Consider the following 9,809-nt stretch of genomic DNA (forward strand, 5'->3'; position numbering starts at 1 on the left):
TCGTCTTTATTTCTTTGGTCAAGTCATCAGCTTCATGTAAACATGAACACATGGGCATATGCATGAATATACATGTTAATGCATACACGTACATATACAGAGACACACACACACACACACATCTTGTATAATCAATAATGGGAGCTGAAAAACCACTTCCCTAGTATCAAATGCCTACAAACTTAACTATTTTTTACAGTACAGCACTATGATGATTTCCATTCATGTTGACAGCCCTTGACGTTGCAAGACATTCATGTGTTTTATGGTATAGCAGAGATTAATCATTTCTGAATGGTTTTAATGGACAATGGGTTCGAACCAGGCGAAATCTGGCAGTTCCATCCTGAAGGGTGCTTACTGGTTAACTCCTTCTAGGCACTGGCTTGGTGACTGAATGTCCACAGATTCCTGAGAATTGAGGTTTCTCTTCTCAATGACACCTGAGTGGAGTCTTTAACTGATGTCTAAAATGGACTTTATTGGGGGAAAAAAAGCCCTTGTAAAATTAACTTAAATTCCATCTATCTAGGTGTCTTTCTATGTACCTTTTCTAATGCATCCATCTATGACATATATGAAGTTATAGAACTGCCTGGCATCTACTATGTGCCTTATAAGAGTTCACTATTATAACACATGGTGTCATGGGCAAGATTTACTGTTCAGTAACCTGGCTTAAAAAGCCAAGGTCTGAGTTTTCTCCTCCTGTTATCTGCTTCTGTATCTAGTGCTGTCTCTTTTTTCTTTCCATGTTACTTGATCTACATTAATTTTGTCTTCATATTCACCACTGGAAAGTAGTATTCACCTACTGGAAAATCAGAAAGCATATAGCATTCTAGGCAAATGCTCCGAATTCAATTAACTGAACATTTAGATTTTTAAACCTTAATGATAAAGATGTATTCACTGGTTTTCTTTTCACTGCTATTAATGTTATGTAAATTTCTGCACTCAGAATGAGCTAATTTGACACCTTGCAGGGATGCTCCTCAAACTTTTCATGAAGACTTTCTCAGGGCACCCTCGCAAGCCTCTAAATGAGTCTCCAACTGGCAGTGGAAGACTATTTACAGACTTTAGCAGGCTTAGAAAAGGAACAAAGAGCTTCCCACAAAGTGTTTTTCCTATCTCTCTTATTCCCAAATCATGCAACTGATACACATAGTTTGCTATAAGCAAGAGGGCAGAGGAGAGAAAATATAATTTTAATTATCACATGCATGCTACAAATTGCACAAATATCAGCTATTTTGTTGATCTTCCATCTCAGTACAATAGTAAGTTCTCAATAAATGTTTATCTTATAAATAAATCAAGGTCAGTAAAGTAGATTTCATTCACCAACACATCTAATCTTACATTGTTCTACTATAAGTGGAAGTTTATTGCATGCACCTCAACTGCTTTATGTGAATCACAGGGATCTACCCCCAAAACCAAGAGCACACTGTATACACTGTAGGTTAGCTAACTTGACAATTATGTTAAAAAAACAAAAAATAAATTTAAAAAATCACAATGTATGTTCATTGAAAAAAAAATGCCATTGACTATGTAGTGAATGCTTTCTTTCAGTGTAATTTAACCAGAAAATCAAAATAAAACAGTGTAATGCATTTCAGTCATGCCTTCTTTTTTATTCAGGTATAGGTCTCTTCTTATTTCTTCAAAACTTAAAAATAAGGCTGACCAGATTAAGTAATGAAAAGGAACATGTTCCACCTTGTGTTTCATAAGCATTGACCTCTAAGGACAGTGGAAAAGTCTGACTTTTTATCTAGAAAATTAGAGCTTAGAAACCATCCACTCAGAGGTCTCAGACCAACACCCTGAGGCTGAACTGGCCCCGGTGCAACAGGCTAACATGTACATATGAGATACCAATATTTAGAAATCCTGGATTTCCAGGGTGCCTGGGTGGCTCAGTCGGTTAAGTGTCCAGTTCTTGGTTTCGGCTCAGGTCATGATCTCACAGCTCATGAGTTCGAGCCCCTCATCGGGCTCTGTGCTGACAGTGCAGAACTTGCTTGGAATTCTCTCTCTCTCCCTCTCTCTCTGCCCCTCCCCTGTGTGCTCGCTTTCTCTCGAAATAAATAAACTTTTAAACAAAGAAATTATAGGTTTTCTATAAAAAGTATAGATTTCTAGTTTCTCAGAAAACAAAACAAATGAAAAAGTGGGTTCTGAGCTCCTCAGACCTGGAGGCTTCCCCCCTCTAGGTGGGAGGTCAAAACTGAGGAAGCCTAGGTGTCTCCAGGTATCATTAGTTACACTCATTTCCTTCAAGCTGCTGTAGAAATAAGTAGGCCCTGCCCAACTTGTCACTCTTTTCAATCCTGCAACAGAGAAAAATCCAGATGCAAAAGGATACAATTCTGCCATTTTGAACTTTTGCTTACTTATCCATTTTACAACTGGTAAGAGCACATGACAAATCTCCAATGCCAAAAGCTGTTCTCAGCATAAATGGCCACATTTTAATCAGCACAATATTCAAACTGAAACAGAATTGTTGTTTATTGGAGTTTGGTCTGCCAGCAAACCTCAACAGGTTGTAAGGTCTTTGAGAAGACGGAAATGTTACAGCAGGCCCTATTCCTCCAGCACCTCACACCACCACCGTCGTGTGGCTTGAATACATGCGAGATGGGCTGAGATGCTGAAGGAAAGAAGAGTCAAAGTTAAAGCAACTACTAGTTACCTTTGTTTTCATGCCTACGTAAATGACACGTCACAGCGTTGGTTAAGAACATACAAAGGAAATTTGAACTTTGCGCTCAATTCCTAAAATATTCAGATCACATTGCTATTTCACAAAATGGATTTCAAAGCCCAAATTACTTTAGTAACTGACTCCATGCACTTCATAGCCTGCGTTACATCAACTACCAATTTAGGAAGGAAATATTTAAACAGTAAAAAATGAAATGTTTCTTCACAATAATTGATTTTCCTTATCAAGACGTTAAAATCACTGATACTTTTCAGTTAGTGACAAAAACAAATCCAACTTTCAGTGAATGTAAATATTTTTAAGGACAAAAACCACTTAAATGTAAAACTGAAATTGTTTTGAAGTGATTCATGAAGGCAGAAATAAAAATCATAAATAAGCATTCAGACTCTGAACCAAATTCATTTCATGAAGCAAAACACATGGAATCAAATATTTTTCCATATGATTTTCCTTAGGAGGCTTGGAAAATTCCCTCCAAAGTTCTGATTGATAAGCTTTGTAAGAGAAAGGCTGCTTTTTGATGTAGTAAATCGCCTACTGACATTCTTCACAAAGCTTCAGTGTTTAATACCAAGCTGCCGGGATACAAGTACAAAGACATCAATTATCCCAAAATAGATTGGGGCAGAGTCCAGTTCACTTATTAGTCCTTTAGGCTATGTCCATAGCGGACAGCGAGAAACACAGATTTGGCAATCAGCTGGTTAATTTGATCACTGCAGACAACTGCCTCGTATAATTTAGGTCGGAAACATACCCTGACCTGGTATTCCTAATTTGGAACATTCATCAAATTAATCAAATAATCACCAATTCTCAATTTCACTCTACCCTGTAAACAGAGTCCTAGCATCAAGCTTTCCCTTACAATTACAAACAAAATGCAAGTCTCTGGGCAACTGCACTTTTCAGGGATGTCCCATTTTCTACAGAGCCCTTGCAAGCCATCTTCATTGTCCTCAGCTATCAGCCTAATGCCCCTTATCCCTACTCCTTTCTGCACAGATGCACTTGCTTCCTACTGTACAAAGAAAATGGAGTCCACAAGCTAGAAACTCCCTCAGGCCCCCATTTCTCAACATATCTACAAACCCTCTTTGTAGCAGCACCCTCCTTAACTCCTGTCTCAACAGGAGAGCTTTCTTCTACAAAACTATCTTCTAGCACCTTCTCCAGACCTCAGCAATACTACTTCTCAGGAACCTTGTTCCATCTTCTTTATCATCAACCTTTCCCTTTATACTGGTTGAGTCAACTTAGCATATAAACAAATTAACCCTCTCTCAGGCGAAGAAGGTAACTTTGTTTACCACTGTTAAGAATTTAAATTAGTGGAGGGGCGGCTGGGTGGTTCAGTTGGTTAAGCATCCCACTTCAGCTCAGGGCATGATTCTTGCGGTTCCTGGGTTCAGTCCCCACGACTGGGTCTGTGTTGACAGCTCAGAGCCTGGAGCCTGCTTCTGATTCTGTGTTTCCTTCTCTCTCTCTGCCCCTCCCCCACTTACACTCTGTCTCTCTCTCTGTGTCTCTCAAAAATGAATAAACATAAAAAAATAATTTAAAAAAAAGTTTAAATTAGTGGAAATGTCTCTGGAAAGAAATCTCACTATAGGTATCTAAATACCTTAAAAAGTTCACATCTTCTGACTGGATAAATTCCTCTTCTAAAAATCAATTCTTGAAAAACAGTATGAAATATGGACCAATCTTAATTTCAACTATACTTCTGGAGGTGTCATTATGAAGAGAAATAGGAAAAGAAAGCTAATGATTTAACATTAAGAGGAAGATTTCAAAGGACTTTTTAATGTTGGAGGAAATATCAAGTGGGAAAGTTATATAAGAGAAACTGAGAGCCTGTCTGTAAGATCTGGCAGGTGAGTGTAATAGGGGTATACCATAGGATGGAGTGAAGGCCCTCTGCAAGTGACACTATTCAAGCATCATGAGACAAGTGTCTGCCTCACCGCTCCATCCCTTAGCAACTAACGCAGTGCACATGGTAGACATCTAATAAATGTTTGTTGAATGAATTAATGAGAAGTTTTATCTCTGTCTAGTTAAATAACTCCATACAGAAAAATACCCAGGGTGCAGTGAAGAAGGAGAAGGATCTAGCCAATTAGACCCACCAAATCCATCCTGGTAATTAATGCAGGGACAGCTGCTAAAGCCAGTCTTCCGTGTGTGTGGAAGCAGAACCTATAATCACTAATATGGTCTCTTCCCAACTTGGTACAATATGTGAAAAAGACTGGAAGGAAATGGTTAAAAATAGCAGCAGTGTTGGGGCTCCTGGGTGGCCCAGTCGGTTGAGTGTCCAACTCTTGATTTTGACTCAGGTCATGATCTTATGGTTCATAGGTGGGTTTGAGCCCCAAATGGAGCCCAACAAGAAGTCCCACAACAGGCTCCATGCTGATAGGACACAGTATGCTTGGGATTCTCTCTCTCCTTCTCTCTCTGCCCCTCCCCCATCTGTCTCTCTCTCTCTCTCTCAAAATGGATGAATAAACTTAAAATATATATTTTTTAAAAATTTTAATGTTTGTTTTTGAGAGAGAGAGAGAGAGAGAGAGACAGACAGAGTACGAGTGGGGAAGGGACAGAAAGAGAGGGAGACATAGAATCCGAAGCAGGTTCCAGGCTCCAAGCTGTCAGCACAGAGCCTAAAGCAGGGTTCGAACTTGCCAGCCATGAAATCATGACCTAAGCCTAAGTTGGATGCTTATCCTACTGAGCCACCCAGGTGCTCCTCCCAAAAAACTTGTCTTCAATAGCAGGAGAGCTTAGAGTGGTAGGATTATGGTGATCTTTTTGGCTTTTTAATACTCTGCTATACTGCTCCAATATTGAGTCATGAACATGTACTCTGCCTATAATTTGGGAAAAAAAGCTTAAAAGCAAAACTCTACACTTACTCTACATATATATACCTCTTCTCCTCATAAGCAAGTGTCCTCTAAATCCGTGGCTTTCCTTTCTCACTCTGAGTCATCCCACTGCAATAAAATTGCCCTGCTATGATCACCAAAGAGCTCAGAGTTGTCAAATCCCATTGTCCTCATGTTGCTGAACATTTTGGCAGCAATTGACACTGTCGGCCCCTAAACCATCTGCTTGAAACCCTTTCCTCCTTGGGATTCCATGACAACTCTTCTATCTTTTATCTTCCACTCACCGCTTTCTCTTTTTCCCTTCTCATACACCAAATGATGGTCATGTCATCCAGGATTCTCTCTTTATCCTTCTTCTCACTATAGATTACCTTTAGGTGATCTCATCACACCTTTACTTCAGCCACTCTGTGTTTATAACTCTCTGAACTTACTTCTCTAGACTCTTCTAAGCTTTGACTGATCCATATGCAAGTATATGACCCACCAAATCATACAGTAACTATGAAATGTGTAACCCACACATTACCAGGTCTGACGAATGAAAACCTGCCCTTCTGCCTAGAACCTGGATCTCTGTTCATTGCATCCACCCCAAAACCAAGGATCCTCTGAGATACATCAATCTCCATCACTGCTCCAAAATATACAGTCACTTAACAGATTACCAAGTGAACTTTTTTGGGGACATCTGCTGTTCTTTCATTTTTTTCATTTAGCGTCCATTATGTCCCTACAGGTAAAACATGAAATAAATACATCTCTGCACTCAAGGGCCCACAGTCTAGTGAGAGAAGAGCCACATCAGTCATCATGACAATTTCAGTGATGTAGGTATATACAGGATACTATGGGAATGAACAATTGGGTGAATCACAAGGAGTCTTTGGCAAAGGATTCCTGAAGGACAAAGTTCTTCACTCCAGCCAGTGGTGGTAGGAATGAAGAAAAAGAAAAGATGGGTCTGTGGATATTCTGGATGACACTGGAAGAGTGGTCAGAAAGGACTCTCAGGTTTCTGGCTTCAGTGACTTGATAAATGGCCCTAATCCCTCCCTACTGCCACCACCAATTGTGTCAAGGACTATAAGAGGAGAAGCAAGTTTGGGTGGTAACGAGTAGTTGGAACAAGGTAAGCATCAAATGCCCAGTATCCATGCATGTGTGTTGTTTTCACTTGTTAAACAAAAAAAGCATAGACACGAAGTATGTGTGTAATATTCTACTACTGTTTGTGTTAGGAAGGGGAAAAAATAAGAAGCCACATTCTTATTTGTCACTAAATACAAATCAGTTTGGATTTGCTGATATGCACATAAAGAACGTCTCGAAGGATACATAAGAGACTAAGAGCAGGGGCTGTCTGTGGGCAAATGAGAGACAAGGATGGGAAAGACCCTGCTCTTTCCTTTTTATGCTTCTTCTGGGTTTGAACCATAAATGAGTTACCAATTCAAAAGATACTTGGGGGTATGTCTGGGTGGCTCCATCGGTTAAGCATCTGACTCTTGATTTCGGCCAAGGTCATGATCTCAGTTTGTGAGATCAAGGCCTACATCGGGCTCTGTGTTGACAGCTCAGAGCCTACCTGGCATTCTTTCTCTCCCTCTCTCTCTGCCCCTCCCCGCTGGCTCTCTCTGTTTCTGTCTCCCTCTTTCTCAAAATAAATATATAAGCTTTAAAAAGAAAAGATACTTTAAGGGGAACACGGTGGTCAAGAAGTCCCACAAAACAAAGGCTGAGACTATGGCTGGATAAGGAGGTCACTGGAGTATGGTGACAGCAGTGTAAGGAGAGGGGGCTGGGGGGAGAGGGGCTACAGGTCTAGAATGGGAAGGGGGGAGCCCCCTGCAGCTGGTGAAGGAGTAAATAGACAGAGGAAAGAGGTTGTGGGGACAGAACACTCCTTTGAGAAGCATTGGTGAGAGGCGAGGAGGTGACAGGGAAGAGACAGAGAAAAGTTAAAAAGGGTGTCTGGTATGGATCTGGTCTTCTAAGCAGCCTCCCAAAAGTCCCTCCCTGTCCTCAGTCTGACCCTCCTGCGGCCATGGCGCCCTCGGGCTCCCCACCATCTCTCAGTGAACGCCACCCCCGTGACACACAAGTCCCTTTACACCACAGTGTTGCTCACTGCACCCTCTGCCTCTCCCCACTCACCACAGAGCCTCACTCTTCTAACCAGTGTCAAAGGAGTGTCATTCCTAATATTCCCATTCTTTCCTTCACACGCTGGCATGCTTTTCCCCACCTGGCGAAGGTTCAGTCAGACATCAGCCCTCTCAGAAGTTTCCCCTGCCTGCCTCCCTGCCAGGGTCAACAGCCTCTGTTCTGTATGCCAGGAACACCAGGGCCTCCTCTAATGAGGTGTTCCTCGTTGGTGTAACCACTTCACCACATCTGATCTCTTTCTCTCTGTCATTTGGCAAGGACTAAACATATATTGTGTGCCAGACAATTTCTAGCAAGGTGTTAGAAATTTTTTTAAATGAGCAACACCAATATGGCTCTGCCTTGAGGATGCTTACAGGATATGTGAAGGAAACACGAATGAAACCAAACATTAGCTACTCACAGATGCAGTAAGAGCCAGGAAGAGAAGGTACAGGGTAATCCTGTAAGCTATGTGATAGCAAAAATAGGGATTTTTTAAAATTGAACTGAATATAAAAATGTTAACCATTTAACTGAAAAATTAAAATGTAATCAGGTTATTGCTATACATCTAAATAAGTTTGTGTTTCAGAAAATAGTGCAGGGCAAACAACACTTGATAAAATATGTCGTATAAGGGCCCCTGGGTAGCACAGTCGTTTGAGCATCTGACTCAATTTCAGCTCAGGTCATAATTTCACGGTTCATGAGATCGAGTCCCACATCGGGCTCTGTACTGACAGTGTGGAGCCTGCTTGGAATTCTCTGTCTCCCTCTCTCTCTGCCCCTCCCCTGCTTGCTCTCTCCCTCAAAAGAAACAAACTTCAATTTTTTTTAAAAAATAAAATAAAATATGTCTTACAGGTAAAGGGAAAGCATTGACTAGAAGAAAATCACGACTATCACTTTTTTGTCAATCCTTCTAATTAGTGGCAATCCTTTTAACTGATCGGTTTTCTACATTACTACATAATGTTCGCTAAAAGGTTTATTGAAGCTCGAAAGATTTTTTGGTCACACCAAAACACCCAGGTGCTCTACTGCTTAGCAGTGACTTAAGCTCTCTTAGCTCCTTCATTGGGTAAGTTAAATGTTGGAGGTGTATTTTCCTCACTGACCTCTGACCCTTTAAGCTAATTGTGGCCATGCCCACTTGTCCGTTTACCTGTCTGGGGCCCTCAGCACAGACTGCTAATGTTTGGTCTTCTGGCATTTGAGTCTCCCTTCTCTCTGCTAGCCTTTGGCTCTGCTTTGCTTCTGGACTATCATGGGGAAATCCCTAGCATGATCACAGCCTCCTCCCAACCTAACACCAGATTCAAATGTTGCTGAAATATTTTAATTTTTTTTTTTTTTGAGAAAGAGCAAGTCGGTGAGAGGCAGAATGAGAGGGAGACAAGATCTGAAGCTGACAGCAAGGAGTCAGATTTGAGGCTCAAACTCACAAACTATGAGATCGTGACCTGAGCCAAACTCAGATGCTCAACTGACTGAGCCACCCACACACCCATGAAATATTTTGAAACAGAGGGCAAGACCTCTGAGTTTTTGCTGGTTTGTGAACAATCAGGGGCTCCTGTCCAGGCTAATAAGCTCGGTATGTTAGGACATAAAACTAATGAGACTAAGATCACAGATTTTTCCTAAACAAGTCCTTCAGCTCTGACCTTGCCTAAGGGGCTAAAAACTTTTTGTAAGTTTCTCTATATCTCCTCTTTGACTTCAATCTGAGGTACATTTGCATCGGGAGAGATAAGATGTCTCTCCAAGAGCCAGGTGACTAGAGAAAATGAGTGGATTTTTTTTTTTTTACTTTGAGAGCTTCTAAATGTCAAACCTTGTGAATCCGTTACTTATTCCTCAAAAACTCCATTTTAAAAACAAAAGTGAACATGCTCACCTCAATGCCAGTTTGAGAACTTAGAACCTAGATAACCAGGAGTTCCAATATGAGTCTGTGGTCATCATTGGCCTTGCCTCTCACCCTCTCTCTATTTCTTCCCTTTTCCCCCCCCCCA

At 41.0% G+C, this 9,809-nt stretch overlaps 1 long non-coding RNA gene across 3 annotated transcripts in view; it reads right to left on the bottom strand.

Moving 5' to 3' along the window:
- Positions 1–2,528: 2,528 nt before the first annotated feature.
- Positions 2,529–9,809, bottom strand: part of LOC144223757 (uncharacterized) — a 19,684-nt gene continuing 12,403 nt past the window's right edge. For all 3 annotated transcript variants that reach the window (XR_013332814.1, XR_013332815.1, XR_013332813.1), the window contains exon 4: positions 2,529–2,665. This is a non-coding gene — a long non-coding RNA (uncharacterized LOC144223757). The remainder of the gene's footprint in view (positions 2,666–9,809) is intronic.

This window comes from Crocuta crocuta, unplaced genomic scaffold, assembly GCF_008692635.1.
Source record: "Crocuta crocuta isolate KB4526 unplaced genomic scaffold, BGI_CrCroc_1.0 scaffold70, whole genome shotgun sequence".
Lineage (NCBI taxonomy): Eukaryota > Metazoa > Chordata > Mammalia > Carnivora > Hyaenidae > Crocuta > Crocuta crocuta.